The sequence below is a fragment of the Panthera tigris genome, chromosome C1, assembly GCF_018350195.1.
Source record: "Panthera tigris isolate Pti1 chromosome C1, P.tigris_Pti1_mat1.1, whole genome shotgun sequence".
NCBI lineage: Eukaryota > Metazoa > Chordata > Mammalia > Carnivora > Felidae > Panthera > Panthera tigris.
In genome coordinates, this window is record NC_056667.1 from 25,929,340 (window position 1) to 25,951,988 (window position 22,649).

Genomic DNA, 22,649 nt, shown 5'->3' on the forward strand with positions numbered 1-22,649 from the left:
TTCCCAGGAGCAACAGGAGCAGTTAATAGACAGGACTGGTCACATCCAGGCTCAGAATGTTTCCTGTTTGTTTGGCCATGACCCAGACAATGACCACTCACCTGCATTTAGTGAATTGTGTCATTTATTCTCTTCTCCCCTATAAGGACCCATCAGTAGCTACAACTTCTCACTTCGCTTCTTTTGCTTCTTTACATCTGAAACACTTGGTCAAGGTTTCATGCTTTTTTTTTTTTTTTAATTCAGAGTTTAGTGATTTCCAAATGCAAAGCCCAGGACATCTCAGGAATGGGATTAATCATAGGATTACAGGAGATAGTGCAGATAGCCTTGATGAATGGCATCAGTTACTACTGGAGCTGGAAACCTGGAGACACCCTGGACTCCTTCATCCCCTTCACTTCCGATATCCAGTTGGCCACTATATTCCACCAATTCTGATTTTTTTCTACTTATTATTTTTAAAGATTTCATTTCTTTTTTTTAATCTTTATTTATTTTTGAGAGAGAGAGAGAGAGACAGAGCATGATCAGGAAAGGAACAGAGAGACAAGGAGACACAGAATCCAAAGCAGGCTCCAGGCTCCAAGCCGTCAGCACAGAGCCCAACACGGCTCAGACTCATGAACCATGAGATCATGACCTGAGCCAAAGTTGGACGCTCAACTGACTGAGCCACCCAGGCGCCCCAAGATTTAATTTCTTAAAAACAATTTTAGGTTCACAGCACAACTGAGCGAAAGGTACAAAGGTTTTCCATTTCCCCTCTGTTCCCAACATGTATAGCAAGAGGGAGAGCAAGAGGGAGAGGGAGCCTCCCCATTATCAACAGCCCCTCTCCCTGAGTGGTACATTTGTTTTAATTGATGAACCTGCAATGACACGTAGTAATTATCCAAAGTCTATGGCTTACATTAGGGCTCACTTTTGGTGTTGTACATTCTATGGGTTTGGATCAATGAATAATGACATCCATCCATCATTATAATATCGTACAGAGTATTTTCACTGTCCTAAAAATCCTCTATGCTTTGCCTACTCATCCCTCCCCTACAATTCTGACTCTTTAATGCCTCTTGAAATGCCTCTCTCTTCTGCCTTCACCACTGTCTGGCTCAGGTCACCTGTACCTCTCATTTTATCACTATAAGAATCTCTAAACTGGTGGCTCTGTCTCCAGGGAGGCTTACCTTCTGTAATGCAGCCTGCACCCTGGGGGAGCCTATACAATCTTTCCAAAACAGAAGTATGGTAAGTCCTTCCACTATTTAAAACTGTCTTATTTCTCCTCATTGCCTCAGAGAATGCCTAGACTTCAGTTAGGAGGATCATCACTCCCCACCTTTCACATTAGAAATGTTCCTAGACACCTCCTTGCACCTCAGCCCATTACAACAGTTGAACTTGCCATAATTGTCATTTGAAAAATGCACAATGCCACAAAACACCGAGACTTTCAAATGTACCTGAATTTTTTTTTTTTTAAATTTTTTTTTTTCAACGTTTTTTATTTATTTTTGGGACAGAGAGAGAGACAGAGCATGAACGGGGGAGGGGCAGAGAGAGAGGGAGACACAGAATCGGAAGCAGGCTCCAGGCTCCGAGCCATCAGCCCAGAGCCCGACGCGGGGCTCGAACTCACGGACCGCGAGATCGTGACCTGGCTGAAGTTGGACGCTCAACCGACTGCGCCACCCAGGCGCCCCTGTACCTGAATTTTTAAAATCATTGTAGAATTTATTTCTATTTAAAAATAGTAGCATATGTATTGACAGTATTTATTCATTGAACAGTCAAAAGTCAGTGCACGTAAGAAGTTGATTTCTTCCACATAACTTCATGACCCCCCTAAAGTCTCAGATGAGCCCTTCAAGGTTGAAGATGATTGGCCTAGAACTTAAATTCCAAACTTCTTCTTTCCTTCAGGTCTCTTAAAGGGCACATCATCTCCCTCTCCCATCTATAGCTCTTCCTTTCCTATCTATAGCTCTCCTAAAGTGCACATTATCTTCCTACATACAGCCAAGCTCCAGCCATGAGGATCTCTTGTTCCTCCAGAGCATGCCAGAACCTCTCATACCTTCTCAGAGGGTCTCTGCACCCCCCACTTCCTCTGGTGAATTCTTACTCCTTTTTCAAACCCTGTATCAAATGTCACCTCCTCTGACAAGGCCAGTAGTTTCCTACTCTTTCTTCTGTAAAAACTCAATTAGCACCAAATCTAATGCATCGTAATTATAGGTTGATACACTTTCTCTCCTTTTATAAGCTCCTTATGCAAAGATACCTTGTCTGCTTTATCATCTTTGTGCCCCATCCACTAAGACAGCTCTTGCAATTGGTAGGTGCTTAAAAAATGTTAGACTAATGAATGGGTGAAGGAGCAGCCTGTAAAGAGATTTGATCCCCTCAGTGTAGATGTGCTAATGGGAGAGGGCCAACAGGTTGCCCTAGGTAAAGAATGTGCATTTTAATATAGTCCTAGGGGAGCAACAAATGAATGGCCCCTCATGCAAACCAGGAGGGTGGGTGGCACATGGACACAATCTTTTCCAGAGAGCCTCATGAGCCCTTCCTTCATATCAGAGGTGGTTTTCCATTCTGCCTGTGGTCAGGGAAGGTAGCCCAGTGGAATGTTCATCTCATGGAGAGCTTGGTCCCGAGATCCCAACTGACTCAGGATACAATAAACATTTGCTGGTAGCCAGCACCTTCATTGTCTATCACTTTTCAGTAGGAAGGAGAAAATCTCCTTTGTGGTGGGGATCTAACCTGTGTAGAATCTAATTTGCTGTCCAATGTCTTAGTACCTAGAGGAGATACCTGATGGAGAGAAGAGGCAGATGATGTCAATCATATCCACAGGTGATGGAGAGAGCAGGGCAAAAGCTGTCTTCCCAGCCAGTTGCTTTACTACCTACCTCCCCCCAAAATGCAAATTCAACCTAGAAGCAGAAAGATAAGATCTGCTTCTCTCCCACTTGCCCAGGGTCCATAGACTCCATGAGATTGGGGGTCAAGAGGCTTGCAGTGAAGTCCCAGTTCTGTCATCGACACGCTGTGTGAAAAATAGGATAAAAACACAGGGAGGCATACCATAAGAGACTCTTAAATACAGAGAACAAACTGAGGGTTGCTGGAGGGAGGTGGATTGGGAGATGCGTTAAATAGTTGATGGGCATTAAGGAGAGCACTTTTTGGGATAAGCACTGGGTGTCATATGTAAGAGATGAATCACTGGGTTCTACTCCTAAAACCAAAGCTACACTGTATGTTAACTTGAATTTAAATAATAATAAAAATGAAATGCGGTGTGATTTTAAATTTTTCTTTTTTTAATTTATTTTTGAGAGAGAGAGAGAGAGAGAGAGCAAGTGGAGGAGGGGTAGAGAGAGGCTGGTCAGAGGATCCAAAGTGGGCTCTGTGCTGACAGCAGAGACCCCAATGCGGGGCTTGAACTCATGAACCACAAGATCATGACCTGAGCCAAAGTTGGATGCTAAACCAACTGAGCCATCTAGGTGCCCCTTAAAAATTTAAACATAAGTGTTATATTTATACAAAAAGAATAATTATAATGTATGCTTATAAGGAAGAATAAAAATCTGTATTACTATCATTCAGCATAAGAGATAGAACACTGCCAAGACTTTTGACTTTTTCTTCATGCTTCACTGCGAACCCATACTCCTTCCTAACCCTTCCAGAGGTAAACACCATGTTGCATTTTATGTTTATTTTTCCCTGGCTTTTAGAATAATTCTTCTAAAAGAAATGATTTATATGTTTATGCATCTTATATATGGACACCATTCTGTATATATTCTTCTGTGACTTGGTCTTTTTTCTTAAAAAATTTTTTTTTAAAGTCTATTTATTTTTGAGACAGAGACAAATCATGATAAGGGGAGGGGCAGAGAGAGAGAGGGAGACACAGAATCCGAAGCAGGCTCCAGGCTCTGAGCTGTCAGCACAGAGCCCGATGTGGGGCTTGAACTCATGAACCATGAGATCATGACCTGAGCCGAAGTTGGATGCTTAACTGACTGACCCACCCAGGAACCCCTGGTCTTTTTTTCAATCAGCATTGTGTTTAATAGTTATTAACTCATTTTCACTGCTGTATTATATCCCATTGTATGAAGACACTATAATTTTCCTGAAGATGGATCTTTGGATTGTTTCTAATTAATGGATGTTTTAAATAAAGCTATGAACATTGAAGTACAAATCTTTGTATGGTCATATGTATTCATGTCTCTTAGGTAAATACCTAGAAGTGGAATTGCTGGGTTGTATGTTAAGTGTACATTTAACATAAGAAACCTCCACCTTGGAATCTGAGGATTCTGATTACACCATATTCTTGTCAACACTTAGCATTATCACTCTTACTAGTTTTAGCTTTTCTAATGGATGTCTAGAAGCATCCATCTCACTGTGATTTTCATTCTAATTTTCCTGGATATTAATGATGTCCATCGTCTTCTCATGTACTTATTTTCTATTATATATCTTCTTTGGAGACATGTCTGTTCCAACCTTTGTCCGTGTTTTAAATTGTATTTTTTTGGTCTTTCTGTTGAGTTGTAAGAATTCTTTATATACTCCTTATACAAATTCTTTGTCAGATACACACGTGAATATTTTCTCCTACTCTGAGGCTTCTTTTGACTTTTTAAATATCATCTTTTAAAGATAAAAAATTTTTAACATTGATGCAAAAACAATTGGCTGATTTTCTTTAGCTTGTGTCCTTTGTGTCCTAAGAAATCTTTGCCCTCCTTTAGGTCATAAAGATTTTCTTATGGAAGCTTTATAGTTTTCATTTTGATGTTAGCTGTATGATCTTTTTCAAGGTAATTTTGTGGGTGGGGTAAGGTAATGATCAGATTCATTTTTTTCCACATCAATATCTGGTTGTACCAATGCCAGATGTTGAAAAAGTTACTCTTTCCCCATAGAATTACCTTGGCATCTGTATGTGGTAGGCAGAATAATGCCCCCACCATCAAAGATATCCATGTTCTAACCCAACATGTAAATATTAGGTAACATGACAAAGGGTAATTAAGATTATAGGTGGAATTAATTTTGCTAATAGAGTGACCTTAAAATAGGGAGACTATTCCTGATTGTCTGGGTTTTTCAATGTAATCAGAAAGATCCTTAACAATGGAAAAAAAAGAAACAGAATAGAAGTTAGAGTGATGTAATATGAAAAGTAACCCAGCACTGCTGAATTTGAAGGTGGGAGAAGGGGCCATAAGCCAAGGATTGAGGGCACCCTCAAGGCAAGGAAACAGATTCTTTCCTAGAACCTCATAGTCCTGCTGACATCTTGACTTCAACTCTATGATCTCTGTGTTGGATTTCTAATTCACAGATCTATAAAATAAATTTGTGTTGTTTTAAGCCACAAAATTGGTGGTAATTTGTTATAACTTCAATGGAAAACTAATATGGCACCATTAATTCACCATATATGTGTGGATCTATTTCCATACTGTTCTATTGATCTATATGTCTACCTTTATCCCCTTATGCAATGCCATATTTCCTTGCTTACTATATCTTTATATTTAGTTTTATAGTAAATCTTAAAAATAGATATTAATCCTCTATTGTTCTTCTTTTAAAAAATAGTCTTTGTTATTCTAGTTGTTTCCAAGTCCATATAAATTTTAAGATCATCTTTTCAAAGTTTGTATAAAATCCTCCTAGGATTTTTATTGAGATTGCATTGAATCTATAGATCAGTTTGGGGATAATCGACAAACATCCTAACAATATTGACTCCTGATCCATCAATATGATATATCTCTCCATTATTTAGTCTTCTTCACTTTCTGTTTTTATTTTGTACTTTTTAGTGTATAGGTCTGAACATATTTCATTACATTTATACTTCAGAATTTCATGTTTTGTGATGTTACTATAAATGGCATTGTTTTTCTATTCCAATTTTCAATTGAATATTGGCAGTTTATATAAGTACAGTCTATTTTGTATCTTGATCTTGCTAGACTCACTTATTAGTATTGGTTGGATTATTTTTATGCATTGCTGAGGATTTTCTACTTAGAACTTTTATTGTCCTTTTTCAGATGTTTTATACTGCTTAGGACCAACAGTACAAAATTGGATAGAAGTAGGGACAGAAGACATCTTTGCCTTGTTCCCAGTTTAGGAGGTAATGCATTTAGTCTTTTGCTACTTAGCATGATGCTAGCTGGAGAGTTTTTTGTAGATATCGTTTATCAGGTTGAGAAAGTTCCTTTTTATTCCTTGTTTGCTGAGAGATTGTGTCATGATTAGGTCTTGAAGTTTTCAAATGTATTTTTCTCTATCTTTTGAGGTGATAATAGGGTTTTTCTCTTTTATTTTGCTAATATGCTGAATTACATTGATTTTTTAATGCTAACCAATATTGCCTTTTGGAATAAATCCAAATTAGTCAAGATGTATTATCTTATTGTATATTGCTGAATTGAATTTGCTAGTATTTTGTAAAGGATTTTGTGTCTATGCCCACAAATGAGATTTGCCTATAGTTTGTTTTTCTTGTAATATCTTTGTTTAGTTTGGTTCATGGTAATTCTGGACTCATAAATTATTTGGGAAGTGTTTCTTCTTATTTCATTTTCTGAAAGATCTTGTATAAAGCTGGTATTATTTTTCCCCTTAAATATTTTATAGAATTCACCAGCAAAACCATCTGAACTGTGTGTTTTCTTTGTAGGAAGGCTTTAAGTTAAGAAATCAATTTCACTAATAGATGTAAGACTATTCAGATTCTTGCTTCTTTTTAAGTGAGTTTAATATATTTTGTCTTTCAAGGAATTTGCCTGTTTCATCTCAAGTGTTGACTTTGTTAGCATAAAGTTAATAGTATTTCCTACAGGATACATAGGGAGTCCCTCTTTATTCCTGATAGTGGTAATTTATGTCTTCTCTCTTTATTTATCAACCAAGCTCACTATAGTTTTATCAACAGCTGTATTAATTTTCTTCAAAAACCATATTTTGATTCTCTTCATTTTTTCAAATTTTAGACTATTTTCTACTTCACTAATTTCTTTTTTTAATTTAAATTTTAGTTAGCTAACATACAGTGTAATATTGGCTTCAGTAGAATTCGGTGGTTGATCACTTACATACAATACCCAGTGCTCATCATAACAAGGGTCCTCCTTAATACCCATCACCCATTTAGCCCAATTCCCACCCATTTCCCCCCATCAACCTTCAGTTTGTTCTTTATCATTAAGAGTCTTTTGTGGTTTGTTTCCTTCTCTTCTCTTCCCATGTGTTCATCTGTTTTGTTTCTTAAATTCCACATATAAATGAAATAATATGGTATTTGTCATTCTCTGATTGACTTATTTTGCTTAACATAGTACATTCTAGCTTCATCCACATCATTGCAATATATATTTGTATTATATTGTGTGTGTGTGTGTGTGTGTATATATATATATATATATATATACACACACACACACACCACATCTTCTTTATCCATTTATAAGTTGATGGACATTTGGGCTATTTCATAAATTTCTGCTCTTTATTATTTCTTTCCTTCTACTTACTTTGGTCTTAATATGTTCTTCCTTTTATATTTTCTTTAACAGAGGCTTAGGAAACTGATTTTAGTCCTTTCTTTTTTCTAATACAAGCATATAAGCTATACATTTTTCTTAAAGTGCTCTTTTGGCTGCACCTCACAAATTTTGATATGTTTTGTTTTGGTTTTTATTCTATTCAAAATATTCTCCAATTTATCTTGCGATTTTCCTCTTTGATATGGATTATTTAGAAAGTTTGCTTCAATTTCCAAATATCCATGGATTTTCTTTTTAAAAATTTTTAAATTTATGTATTTATGTATTTATTTATTTATTTTACATCCAAGTTAGTATATAGTGCAACAGCGATTTCAAGAGTAGATTCCTTAATGCCCCTTACCCATTTAGCCCATCCCCCCCACAACCCCTCCAGTAACCCTCTGTTTGTTCTCCATATTTAAGAGTCTCTTATGTTTTGTCCTCTTCCATTTTTATATTATTTTTGCTTCCCTTCCATTGTGTTCATCTGTTTTGTGTCTTAAAGTCCTCATATGAGTGAAGTCATATGATATTTGTCTTTCTCTGACAGACTAATTTCGCTTAGCATAATACCCTCTAGTTCCATCCACGTGGTTGCAAATGGAAGGTTTCATTCTTTTTGATTGCTGACTAATAGTCCACTGTGTGTGTGTGTGTGTGTGTGTATGTGTGTGTGTATACCACATCTTCTTTATCCATTCATCCATCGATGGACATTTGGGCTCTTTCCATACTTTAGCTATTGTCAATAATGCTGCTATAAACATTGGGTTGCATGTACCCCTTCAAAACAGCATACCTGTACCTCTTGGATAAATACCTAGTAGTGCAATTGCTGGGTTGTAGGGTAGTTCTATTTTTAATTTTTTGAGGAACCTCCATACTATTTTCCAGAGTGGCTGCACCAGTTTGCATTCCCACCAGCAGTGCAAAAGAGATCCTCTTTCTCTGCATCCTCGCCAATCAGGCAATCTGTTGTTGCCTGAGTTGTTAATGTTAGCCATTCTGACAGGTGTGAGGTGGTGTCTCATTGTGGTTTTGATTTTATTTCCCTGATGATGAGTGATGTTGAGCATTTTTTCATGTGTCAGTTGGCCATCTGGATGTCTTCTTTGGAGAAGTGTCTATTCATGTCTTTTGCACATTTCTTCACTGGATTATTTGTTTTTTGGGTGTTGAGTTTGATGAGTTCTTTATAGATTTTGGATACCAACCCTTTATCTGATATGCTGTTTGCAAATATCTTCTCCCATTCTGTTGGTTGCCTTTTAGTTTTGGTGATTGTTTCCTTTGCTGTGTAGAAGCTTTTTATTTTGATGAGGTCCCAATAGTTCATTTTTGCTCTTGTTTCCCTTGCCTCTGGAGACGTGTTGAGTAAGAAGTTGCTGTGGGCAAGATCAAAGAGATTTGTGCTTTCTCCTCGAGAATTTTGATGGCTTCCCATCTTACATTTAGGGCTTTCATCCATTTTGAGTTTATTTTTGTGTATGGTGTAAGAAAGTGGTCCAGGTTCATTTTTCTGCATGTCGCTGTCGAGTTTTCCCAGCACCACTTACTGAAGAGACTGTCTTTATTCCATTGGATATTCTTTCCTGCTTTGTCAAAGATTAGTTGGCCATACGTTTGTGGGTCCATTTCTGGGTTCTCTATTCTGTTCCTTTGATCTGAGTGTCTGTTTTTGTGCCAGTACCATACTGTCTTGATGATTACAGCTCTGTAATACAGCTTGAAGTCAGGGATTGTGATGCCTCCTGTTTTGGTTTTTTTCTTCAAGATTGCTTTGGCTATTCGGGGTCTTTTCTGGTTCCATACAAATTTTAGGATTGTTTCCTCTAGCTCTGTGAAGAATGCTGGTGTTATTTTCATAGGGATTGCATTAAATATGTAGATTGTCTTGGGTAGTATTGATATTTTAACAATATTTGTTCTTCCTATCCAGGAGCATGGAATATTTTTTCCATTTTTTTGTGTCTTCTTCAATTTCTTTCACAATCTTTCTATAGTTTTCAGTGTATAGATTTGCACCTCTTTGGTTAGATTTATTCCTAGGTATTTTATGGGTTTTGGTGCAACTGTAAATGGGATTGATTCCTTGATTTCTCTTTCTGTTTCTTCATTGTTGGTGTATAGGAATGCAACCGATTTCTGTGCATTGATTTTATATCCTGCAACTTTGCTAAATTCATGAATCCATTCTAGTAGTTTTTTGGTGGAATCTTTTGGGTTTTCCATATAGAGTATCATGCCATCTGCGAAGAGTGAAAGTTTGACCTCCTCCTGGCCAATCTGGATGCCTTTTATTTCTTTGTGTTGTCTGATTGCTGAGGCTAAGACTTCCAATGCTATGTTGAATAACAGTGGCAAGAATGGACATCCCTGTCTTGTTCCTGACCTTAGGGGAAAAGCTCTCAGTTTCTCCCCATTGAGGATGATATTAGCGTTGGGTCTTTTGTATATGGCTTTTATGATCTTGAGGTATGCTCCTTCTATCCCTACTTTCTTGGGGGTTTTTATCAAGAAAGGATGCTATATTTTGTCAAATGTTTTCTCTGCATCTATTGAGAGAATCATATGGTTCTTGTCCTTTCTTTTACTGATGTGATGAATCATGTTAATTGTTTTGCGGATTTTGAACCAGTCCTGCATCCTAGGTATAAATCCCGCTTGATTGTGGTGAATAATTTTTTTAATGTATTGTTGGATCCAGTTGTTTGATATCTTGTTGAGGATTTTTGCATCCATGTTCATCAGGGAAATTGGTCTATAGTTCTCCTTTTTAGTGGGGGTCTTTGTCTGGTTTTGGAATCAAGGTAATGCTGGCTTCATAGAAAGAGTTTGGAAGTTTTCCTTCCGTTTCTAGTTTTTGGAACAGCTTCAAGAGAATAGGTGTTAACTCTTCCTTAAATGTTTGGTAGAATTCTCCTGGAAAGCCATCTAGGCCTGGACTTTTGTTTGTTGGAGATTTTTGATTACTAATTCGATTTCTTTACTGGTTATGAGTCTGTTCAAATTTTCTCTTTCTTCCTGTTTCAGTTTTGGTAGTGTATATGTTTCTAGGAATTTGCCCATTTCTTCCAGATTGCCCATTTTTTTGCATATAATTGCTCATAATATTCTCTTATTATTGTTTTTATTTCTGCTGTGTTGGTTGTGATCTCTCCTCTTTCATTCTTGGTTTTATTTGGGTCCTTTCCTTTTTCTTTTTGATCAACCTGGCTAGTGGTTTATCAATTTTGTTAATTCTTTCAAAGAACTAACTTCTGGTTTCATTGATCCCTTCTACTGGTTTTTTGTTTTGTTTTGTTTTGATAGCATTAATTTCTGCTCTAATCTTTATTATTTCCTTTCTTCTGCTGGTTTTGGGTTTTATTTGCTGTTCTTTTTCCAGCTCTTTAAGTTATAAGGTTAGGTTGTGTATCTGAGACCTTTCTTCCTTCTTTAGGAAGGCTTGGATTGCTATGTACTTCCCTCTTATGACTGCCTTTGCTGCATCCCAGAGGTTTTGGGCTGTGGTGTTATCATTTTCATTGGCTTCCATGTACTTTTTAATTTCCTCTTTGACTTCTGCTTAGCCCATTCATTCTTTAGTAGGATGTTCTTCAGTCTCCAAGTATTTGTTACCTTTCCGAATTTTTTCTTGTGGTTGATTTTGAATTTCATAGCATTGTGGCCTGAAAATATGCACAGTATGGTCTCAATCTTTTTGTACTTGTTGAGGGCTGATTTGTGTCCCAGTATGTGGTCTATTCTGGAAAACATTGCATGTGCACTGGAGAAGAATGTATATTCTGTTGCTTTAGGATGAAATGTTCTGAACATATCTGTTAAGTCCATATGGTCCAGTGTGTCATTCAAAGCCATTGTTTCCTTGTTGACTTTCTGATTAGATGATCTGTCCATTGCTTTAAGTGGGGTGTTGAAGACCCCTACTATTGTGGTATTATTATCAATGAGTTTCTTTATGTTTGTGATTAATTGATGTATATATTTGGGTGCTCTCAGATTGGAGCATAAATGTTTACAATCGTTAGATCTTCTTAGTGGATAGACCCCTTAATTATGATACAATGCCCTTCTTCATCTCTTGTTTCAGTCTTTATTTTAAAGTCTAGATTGTGTGATATAATATGGCTACTCCAACTTTATTCTGGTGACCTTTAGCATGATAGATGGTTCTCCATCCCCTTACTTTCAATCTGAAAGTGTCTTTACGTCTAAAGTGGGTTTCTTGTAAATAGCATATTGATGCATCTTGTTTTCTTATCCATTCTATCACTCTATGTCTTTTGATTAGAGTGTTTAGTCCATTGACATTTAGAGTGAGTACTGGAAGATATGAATTTATTGCCATTGTGTTGCTTGTAGAGTTGAAGTTTCTGGTGGTGTTCTCTGGTCCTTTCTAGTCTTTGTTGCTTTTGATATTTATTTATTTATTTATTTATTTATTTATTTAGTCTTTTCTTCCCTCAGAGAGTCCCCCTTAAAATTTCTTGCAGGACTGGTTTAGTTGTCATGAGCTCCTTTAAGTTTTGTTTGGGAAACTTTTAATCTCTCCCTCTATTTTGAATGACAGACTTGCTGGATAAAGATTTCTTGGCTGCAAATTTTTCTGATTCAGCACATTGAATATATCCTGCCACTCTTTTCTGGCCTGCCAAGTTTCTGTGGATACGTCTGCTGCAAACCTGATCTGTCTTCCCTTGTAGGTTAAGGACTTTTTTCTCCTTGCTGCTTTCATGATTCTTTCCTTGCCTGAGTATTTTGTGAATTTGACTATGACATGCCTTGTTGATGGTTGGTTTTTGTTGAATCTAATGAGAGTCCTCTATGCTTCCTGAATTTTGATGTCTGTGTTTTTCCCCAGGTTAAGAAAGTTTTCAGCTATGATTTGCTCACATAACCCTCTACCCCTTTTTCTCTCTCTTCATCTGTGGGACCCCTATGATTCTGATGTTGCTCCTTTTTAACGAGTCACTGATTTCTCTAATTCTTAAATTTTTCTCTTTTGCCTTAGTCTCCCTCTTTTTTTTCTGCTTCATTTTTCTCCATAAGTTTGTCCTCTATATTACTGATTCTCTGTTCTGCCTCATTCATCCTTGCCACCGTGGCATCTATTTGACACTACAGCTTAGTTACAACATTTTTTATTTCATCATTTATTTCATCATTTTACTTCTTTTATCTCTTCAGAAAGGGATTCTAGTTTATTTTCAACTCCAGCTAGTATTCTTATTATCATTATTCTAAATTCTGGTTCAGACATCTTGCTTGTATCTGTGTTGGCTAAGTCTCTGGCTATCATGTCTTCCTGCTCTTTGTTTTGGGGAGAATTCCTTCTTTTCATCATTTTGAAGGTAAAAAAGGAATTAATGCAGTAAAAATTTTTTCTAAAAATTAAAATTAAAAAATTAAAAACAACACACACACACACAAAATCAAATGAATGATGGTAGATCATAGGTGTGTTTTGGTCCGGGTGTTGATATATTAAAGAAAAAAGGGGAAAGAAGAAAAAGGAAAAATTGTTTGACAATTTGAAAAAATGAATACAATTTAATAGAATAAAATAAAATAATGGAAGTAAAATAGAATTAAAAAAAATTACACAAAAATAAAAAATATAGTAGAAAAAAATTAAAGAAAAATATTTTAAATAAAAATTGAAAATAAAAATAAATTTTTTCTCTTTATGTATTCAAGAAAAAGAAAAGAGAAAGAGAAAAAAAAAGAAAGGAAATTGAATGGATGGACCAGCAAACACACTGAAATACGATTGAAATTACTTCATTTTCCCCTAGAAGTCAAACTATGAAGCACTTTACAGTCTGTAAACTAAGCAGGCAGAGAGATTTGTGTGTCTGAAGAGTGAGGTTGGCCCAGTTGGGTGGGGCTTAGTGTAATGGCTCCTTTCTCCACTAGATGGCGCTGCTGAGCTTACTGGGGGTGGATTGCTGTGGCGCTTGTAGGTGTTCATGCGCATGCGCGGGAGCCGTGAAAAGGGCGTCACCCAGGTACCCAGTCTCTAGGATCAGAACTCTGTTCTCCAGGATCAGCAATCGCACACCTGTCCTTTGTCTTCGGCTTCTGTATTCTCCCTGCTTTTACACTGTCCGTGACCAAGCCCCAGGCAGCACCTCCCTCCTGAGTTTTTATCTTAGTTTCGGCTGTGTTTCCGGGTCCCTTACATCTGAGGGACTGCAGCTTTGACCCTCTCCACCCCTCTGTAGATGGTCTCACCGAGCACTGCCCAGGTGCCCACCACACCCAGGAATGTTCATGGGATGTGGTGCTGCTGGTGCCCAGAGACTGCGGCTGGGGGTCAGCCTGCCCCAGAGAAAGTTCACGCGATTTTGTAGCAGCAGCGTCTCAGGGATTATGGCAAATCACAACACACATCTGGCACCAGGCTTCACCCCAGCGACCTTGTTCCAGCACCCACCAATGTGGTTGTTCTCCCCGGTCCACTAGGGCCTTGCCTGTTAGGGGGTCAACACCACCTCTACCAGATGTCGTCCCAGCAGGGGAACCGCCACTCCCCGTGTGGCCCGAAGACTCCCGGACCCCACTCTGCTTCTGGGAATTTGCCCTTCTCACCAGAGAACTGCCAGGTATGGAGCTGCAGAGTTTCAGACTCTGGACTCCCTCTGTTTATAGTCTTAATGGTATTTAAATCCTCTCCTTTCTCCTTTATCCCTTTTTAGTTCAGTCCCTGCGGCTGTTTCCACTTTTCCACTTTCTCTCCAGCTGCTTTTGGCAGGAGGGGCGCTTTGCCTGTATTCTTCCCTGTCTCAGTCCTCTCTCTGCATGCAAAAACAGCTCTTTGCCCTCCACGACTTCTCTCTCCCCATATTCACCTCTCTGTGCCACATACCTACTGAGTTCTGTGGTTCAGGTTATGCAGATTGTTGTGTCAATCATCAAATCAGTTTTCTAGGTGTGCAGGATGGTTTAGTGTTGATCTGACTGTATTTCAGGGATATGAGACACCAAAAAAACTTCCATTCTGTTCTGCCATCTTGGCTCCTCCCCCCCAATATCCGTGGGTTTTTCTACATATATTTGTTAGTAGTTTCTCATTTAACTTCCTTCTATTCAGAGAATATACTCTACATGATTTCAATACTCTTAAATTTGTTATTAAATTTGTTTTAAATTTGTTATTTATGGTTTATCTTGGTGAATATTGAATGTAAAAAAAAGAATGTGTGGTCTGAGGTATTGCAAAGATTGTTCTATAAATACCACTTATTTTCAGTTTTTTGATAGCATTATTCAAGTATTCTATACTTGTTATTCTGTCCCTTTGTTTTATCCATTACTGAAACAAAACTGTTGAAATATCCAACTATGTGGATTTGTCTATTTCTCCTTTCTGTTCTGTCATTTTTGTTTCATGTATTTTGAAACTCTGTTATTATGTGTTGTTTAATTTCCATGCATTTATGAGTTTTCCCATTTTCATTTTGTTATTCCATAGTGATTGGGAAGGATACTTGAAATTGCTTTCAACCTTCATAAATTTGTCAAGACATTTTTTTTTTATTTAGCATGTGATCTATCCTGGAGAATTTTTTGTGAGCACTTGAGAAAAATGTTTATTCTACTGCTGTTGGGTTGAATGTTCTGTTTATGTCTGTTAGGTCCATTTGGTCTATAGTGTTGTTCATATCTGCTCTTATTGATTTTCTGTTTGGGTGATCTATCCTTTATTGAAAGTGGGGTATCAAAGTCTCCTACTACTGTTTTATGTCTGTCTATTTCTCCCTTCAGATCTGTCAATGTTTACTTTATATATTTAGGCCCTCTGCTGTGGGATGCATAAATATTTGTAATCATTTTATTTTCCTGTTCAATTGACTCTTTTATTCAATTGACCTTCTTTGTCTTTTGTGACAGTTTTTGACATAAAGCCTGTTTTGTCTAAGTATATAAGTATACCATATTGTATGCTATTTTATCTGATATAAGTATAGCCACCCCTGCTTTCTTTTGCATATAATATCTTTTTGTTCCTTCACTTTCAGTTATATGTGTCTTTATTTTATTTTATTTTTTTCAACGTTTTTTATTTATTTTTGGGACAGAGAGAGACAGAGCATGAACGGGGGAGGGGCAGAGAGAGAGGGAGACACAGAATCGGAAACAGGCTCCAGGCTCCGAGCCATCAGCCCAGAACCTGATGCGGGGCTCGAACTCACGGACCGCGAGATCGTGACCTGGCTGAAGTCGGACGCTCAACCGACTGCGCCACCCAGGCGCCCCAGTTATATGTGTCTTTAAATCTAAAATGAGTCTCTTACAGACAGCATATAAGTGGATTTTCTTATCCATTCAGTCACTTTATATCTCTTGATTTGTGAACTTAATTCATTTACATTTAAGTTCATTATCGATAGATACGGACTTATCATTGCCATTTTGTTCATTGCTTTCTGTTTTGTAGTTCTTTTGTTTCTCTTTTGTTGTCTTCTTTGTGATTTGATTTTTTTTGTAGTGATATACTTGGGTTGTCCTTTTTTTTTTGCACCTACTAATTTAATATAGGTTTTCTCTTTGTGGTTACCATGGGCTTGCATAAAACTTATTATAGTTATAAGAATCTATTTTAAGCTGGTAACAATCACACACAAAAACTCTATATTATTTTTACATTGTGTATCCATTAACAAATTTTTGTGGCTATGGTTATTCTTACACTTTTGTCTTTTAACTTTTGTACCTGTGTCTAAAGTGATATGTACACCAACATCATAGTATTATATTATTCTATATTGTCTTTACATTTACCTTTACTAGTGGGATTTATACTTTTGTGTTTTGTTTAGCTTTATTTCATTTCAACTTGAAAAATTCCCTTTAGCACTTGTAAGGCAGGGGTACTGGTGAAAGATTCCCTCAGTTTTTGTTTGTTTGGAAAGTCTTTGTCTTTCCTACATTTTTGAAGGATAGTTTTGCTGGGTGTAAGATTTTTGGTTTGCAGTTTTTTCTTTTAGCACTTTGAATATATTATTCCACTTCTTTCCTTGCTTCAAGATTTCTGCTAAGAAATATTCTAATTGTCTTTTAAGGAGTCTTTGTATGTGATAAGTTGCTTTTGTCTTGCTGTATTCAAAATTCTATCTTTATTGACAATTCAATTATAGTGTATCTTGGTGTAGATTTCTTTATGTTCAATCTATTTAGAGTCTTTTGGGCTTCATGGGTCTGATATCTATGTCCATCCCCAGATTTGGGAAGTTTTCAGCCATTATTTCTTTAAATAAGCTTTCTGCTTCTTTCTCTTTCTCTTCTCCTTCTGGGACTCCCATAATGCACATATTGGGGTTTTTGTTTTTGTATTTTTTTTGATGGTGTACTATAAGTCCCATAGGCTTTCTTCACTCTTTTTTGTTATTTTTTCTTTTTGTTCCTTTGACTGGATGGTTTCAAATCATTTGTCTTTGAATTTTCTGATTCTTTTTTTGGCTTGATGAGTCTGTTGTTGAAGCTGTCTATTACATTTTTAAAAGTTCAGTCACAGTATTCTGCCACTCCAAAGTTTCTTTTTGGCTCTTTTTAATGTTTTCTATATATTTATTGAACTTCTCATTTTGCTCACATATTGTTTTCCTGGTTTCATTTAGTTGTCTGCGTTCTCTTGTAGTTCATGAATATTTTGAATTCCTTGTTAGTCAGTTACTAGATCACCATTTCTTTAGGGTAAGTTATTGAGGCTTTATTTTGACCCTTTGGTGGTGTTATGTTTCTCTAATCTTCATGATTCTTATAGTGTTCTGTTGGTGTCTGAGCATTTGAAGAAGTAGTTGACTTTTCCAGTTTTTACAGAATGGCTTCAGCAGGGAGGGCTTCACTAGTTAGCCTAGCCAGAGACTCTGTAGGCCAGGTGGCAGAACCCATGGTGGTGGAGGGAGTGCAGACCTGGTGTTGAGGTCCACAGGCGGACAGAATTGTGCCAGAGTCCACAGGCAGGCTCACTTTCTTTTTCCCCTGTGGAATAACTTGAGACAAGGGATAGATATCTCTTGGTGCTCCTTTATGTTGTTGGGTTATGGGAGGGAGGTTGATGTGGTTGAATAAAAACTATTCTTACACGTATTGATACATCTTTTCTCATTTCTGTGGTCCACTGGCGTGCTTCAATCTCTCAGCTGGATTCTAGAGCTGTCATAAAGGTATTTTTATCCATGGATCGCTATTAAATTGGTGTTTTTGTGGGGAGACAAGAGCTGGAATTTCTTATTCCTTCATCTTTCTGATGTTGCTCCAATCTTTTCTTTTTAAATCCAGTCTGACAATCTCTGTCTTATAACTGGAGTGCATAGACTATTTATACTTAATATAATTATCAATATGGTTGGGTTTAAATTTATCATCTTGTAATTTTTTTTCTATTTGTTCCATCTGCTCTTTCTTTTTCTTTTTCTTACTTTCTTTTATACAAAGTTCTCTCTCTTATTTTTTAGTATTCCATTTCATTTCTATTTTGGCTGAGTAACTATACTTTAGTGTTTTAAACTTTTTTTAGTGAATACCCTGGGATTTATAATATGCTTCTTTAACTTCTTACGTCTGATTTAAGAACTTTATAATGTATTATACTTTCAACATTGTTGTGGGTTGAATTAGAGCTTACATTGCCTTGAAGAGACTTTGGTAAAAATACAGATTGTAAAGAAGATTCTGGTTAGAGCTCAGAAAGGAAAGATTCTGTTGTCTTAAGGAATACATATATCATTGTGAATAGAATTTTTCTAAAAATGTGAATGTTAAAGATGCTTTTGGTGAGTTCTCATACAGAAATGAGGGACATGCTATTGGAAACTGAAGGAAAGACAATCTTTGTTATAAGGTGGCAAAGAACTTGGATGAATTATGTTTTTTGGATGGAAAGATGGAGAGAAGAACTTATAAGTGATGAATCTGGATGTTTAGCTGAGGAGATTTCCAAGCAAAGTGTTGAAGTTTCAACATGGTGTCTCCTTGCTGTGAGAAGACAGAAATAAATTGAGGAAGGAACTACTAAGCAAAAAGAATACAGCATTTGATTGGAAGAATCTCAGCTTATCCAGATAAGCATGCTCTGGAAATGGGGCCAAAGGTGTAACTGGACAACTATTTTCCAAAGAGACTAGGAATGTGACTGATGGACCCATTCACCCATCTCAGCATAATCCAAGAACAGACATGGTGTTATTTAGGAAAGATATGTTGAGGACTCTCTTGTCTAATAGCTTGCTCTCCCATTTAGTTGCACAGGAGGCCAACCAGAGTCTTGAGAATTTTATATGAACAGAAATACTGCCAACCTGGACTGTTCTTGTTTTATTTATTTTGAAGCAATACCATGTGCATACAAGTTTAGAATTATTTAGTCTTTCTAGTGAATTGAACTTTTATCAATATGAAATGACTCTTATTATCTCTAGTAATGCTTTTTGCATTAAAATCTATTTAATCAAAGGGACCTGGATGGCTCAGTCGGTTGAGCATCTGACTTCAGTTCAAGTCATGATCTCACAGTTTGTGAGTTTGGGCTTCTCATCAGGCTCTGTGCTGACAACTCAGGCTCAGAGCCTGGAGCCTGCTTCAGATTCTGTGTCTCCCTCTCTCTCTCTGCCCCTCTTCTGCTTGTGCTCTCTCTCTCTCTCTTAAAAATAAATAAACATTTAAAAAATAAAATCTATTTAATCAGATAATACTAATATGGCTGTATCAGCTTTCTTTGGTTAGTATTTATATGATGTATCTTTTCCCATCTTTATGCTTTAATGTTTCTGTTTACTTCTGTTTGCTTTCTGTCTCGTATACCGTATAGAAGCAAATTGTTTTCATTCTGGTAACCTTTTCATTTAAATGGGAAAATTTAGTCACTTTATATTTTTTGGGATCACTTACAGAGTTGGACTTTATTCTACTACCATTTATTTTGTGCTTCCTATTATTCTTGTCCTTTTCTTTAATTTTGTTCCCACTCTGTTCTACTTTTTAACATTCTTTTATTTAAAATTTTATTCAAATTTTTAAAATTGTATTATTTTTGAGAGAGAGACAGAGACAGAGAGAGTGTGAGAGGGGGAGGGGCAAAGAGAGAGGGAGACCCAGAAACCGAAGCAGGCTCCAGGCTCCAAGCTGTCAGCACAGAGCCTGATATGGGGCTCAAACTCACGAACCGTGAGATTGTGACCTGAGCTAAAGTTGGATGCCTGACTGAGCCACCCAGGCGCCCCATACTTTTTAACCTTCTTTTAGATTGATTCCCTACTAAACTTATCCATTATCCCTCAAGTACTATAGAAGTTACATATCCTATATTTGTTCTTTTAGTGCTACTTTAGACATTTTATTATGCATATTTAACAGATTAGGCAAAATATATGTTTTCCACCCCCCTAAATTCAAGGACTTTAACTAGAATTACTCTCTTTCTGCTCAGGTTTATTGTTGTTCAGTATTTTTAACATCCCAGATTATGCATTATGCTTATAATTATGACTTATACAGTCAATATGTATTTAGATGTACCCACATATTAATATATTCCTTTACCAATTCTGGAAAATTCCAAGTTATTATCACTTTGATTATTTCCTTTACTCCATTATATTATGAAAAATGGCCAGAGGGGAGGAAAAACTCATAGATTTAGGTGTAGTATCCAATGTAGGGTCCTCCACCTGGCATCCTATTTCCAGCAACAAGGCAAGAAACTCAGACTCCAGGACAGAAACTCGACCTTGGGCTATAGTAAGCTGATAAGTTAAAAAGGATAGGGGATAGAGGTAGGCTGCTGGTCATATTGGGCCAATTATAAGCTGAATAATGACAGAAAAAAAAAAAGAGAGTTGATGTGAAGCACCAAGGAGAAAAATGGCATGGTTCCCTGACTTGCCAGTTTATATCCCTGTGAGTTTCAGCTGTATTCTGGTGTCAATCCTTGCATGTTCATTAGATTACCCAACCAGAGTTAGCCTGAGTAGTTTTGGCTTTTGCACCCAAGAGTCTTGGCCAGAACACCTGAGCCTTACTTTCTCTATCTACAAGATAGGACAATGTCTGCCCAATAAACTTCATAAAGCAGAGTGCAACAGTCAGAAATATAACACAAACAAATGATAAATAAGAAAACACCTTCACAACCTCAAAGGGAACTAGCTCATCCACAGGAGGCCACATCATATGACATGGTGTTTGTGGGTAATAGTGCATTCCTTTCCTAAAACAGATGGACCCACCTAGTTTTTCATTATTCCTTTGAGAGAATATTCCCACTCATATCTGTTAGCTAACTTTCTCTCTATATAATTATTACATGTAAAAGGTATTCATATTTTTTAAGACTGTAAGTGTATGGGATTTTTGAAGGGAGCTAACATTTACTGAATATTTTATAATGGAAGATCTGTGTTTTACATACACGATCTTTTATTCCGTCCTCATAGCAACCCACCAAGATTGAATTAATATGCCTATTTTACAAATGAGAAAACTCAGGTTTGGAGAATTGATGTGATTTGGAGTTGGAATTTGAGTTCAGGTCAGTTTGACCAAAAATTTATATTCTTTCAACTACGAGGGCTAACATGGATGAATAATTAGGGAATGTTCCAGAGGAATGGAATCAATGGTCTAAAGAAGACCATTCACTGAACCTTAGGCATATCATTCATCTTGGACCCAAAGTTATTACATGAACCCCTCAGCAAAATATTGAATTTAATAGGAAGTTTGGAAAGGAAGAACAAGTCTTTTCCATTGATCTTGGGGAAGGCCACTGAAAAAGGAGTTTAGGCAGCTTCTAGAACAGTACACAGTAGGCTTTTAATAAATAAGGAGTTAAAAACTACAGGTACCAACAGGGGCCTGACAAGCACTATAAATGATTGAAGCAGGCTAGAATGTGTAGGTAGGTACACATTCAACATTTGTGGGTGGTTATGTCCATCTGGAGACAAGAACTCCTGTCCCAGTTAAAGGGGATAGTCATAGCTCAATGGCACCATTACTCAGCTCTAGCCAGCTATTGCCATAGGAGAAGGAAGACTAACCTTGCTTCATTTTCCAATTTTTCTAGGTTCCAGAAATCTGGATTTTTTAGTAATATCTCCAGATTTTTTTCATGTTTCCTGTCACTAGTTGGGAGTCTTGTTTGCCAATAGGCATTAGTCCTTCTCTGAATTTCTTCTCCTTCCCAGATCCTTGAGGAGTCAAAATGATACCCTGATGTTACATATGCCATAAGATGCAGGGCGTTTAAGGAAAAGGAAAGTCAGGCCCATGTTCTTGAGGATACATGCCATCTCCCATATGGGAGTATTGTGATGTTAACTTGCATTGCAGGTACCAGCTCAGGACAATTCTTTCTTGCATCACCTGTTGTTTTGTAGCTCAGAAATGTAGATAAAGGAAGAGAATTGAGCTTATGTTGTATGTGTTTTATTTCTGTAAGCATTGTAATTTGAGGACATGGCTCTTGGAGGAGAAAGAACACTTATGATTCCTTGAGACATGATATGGCTGCCAAAAATGCATGAAATCGGTTATGGGAGATGTGCAACTTAAGTCATTGTTCTACTTGTGCATCAATGGTGTGAATATGGCAAATTTTTCATCAAGATGGAAGATAAACACAGCTTTTTCAGAAAGGTGTTCCAGTTATTCTTCACCACCAGCCTCCTTCTCTGCATCTGGATCAAGTCTAGAGAGGGAGCTTCTAACCTAGAAGGTAGGTATAACGGGCCACTTTGCAGTCATACTGTTCTAGTGTGGCAGACTGTTTCATTCTACTTAAATATTCTCCAAAGGAGAAGTATATCTCCCCACCCCATTGACTTTGGGCTTTGCTGTGTTACTTGCTTTGGCTGATATAATGTGAGTGAACTTGACATATACTATGTCTGAGCAAAAGCTTTAAATGTGTGGTTCATGTCAGCTTCTTGATCTTCCCCTCTGCCCTAAGAATAGGTGTATCCCAAACAGGGATACTTCTTCCACTATGGTCCCAAATAAGAAGATGCATAGAGCAAAGCTGAGTAGAACCAC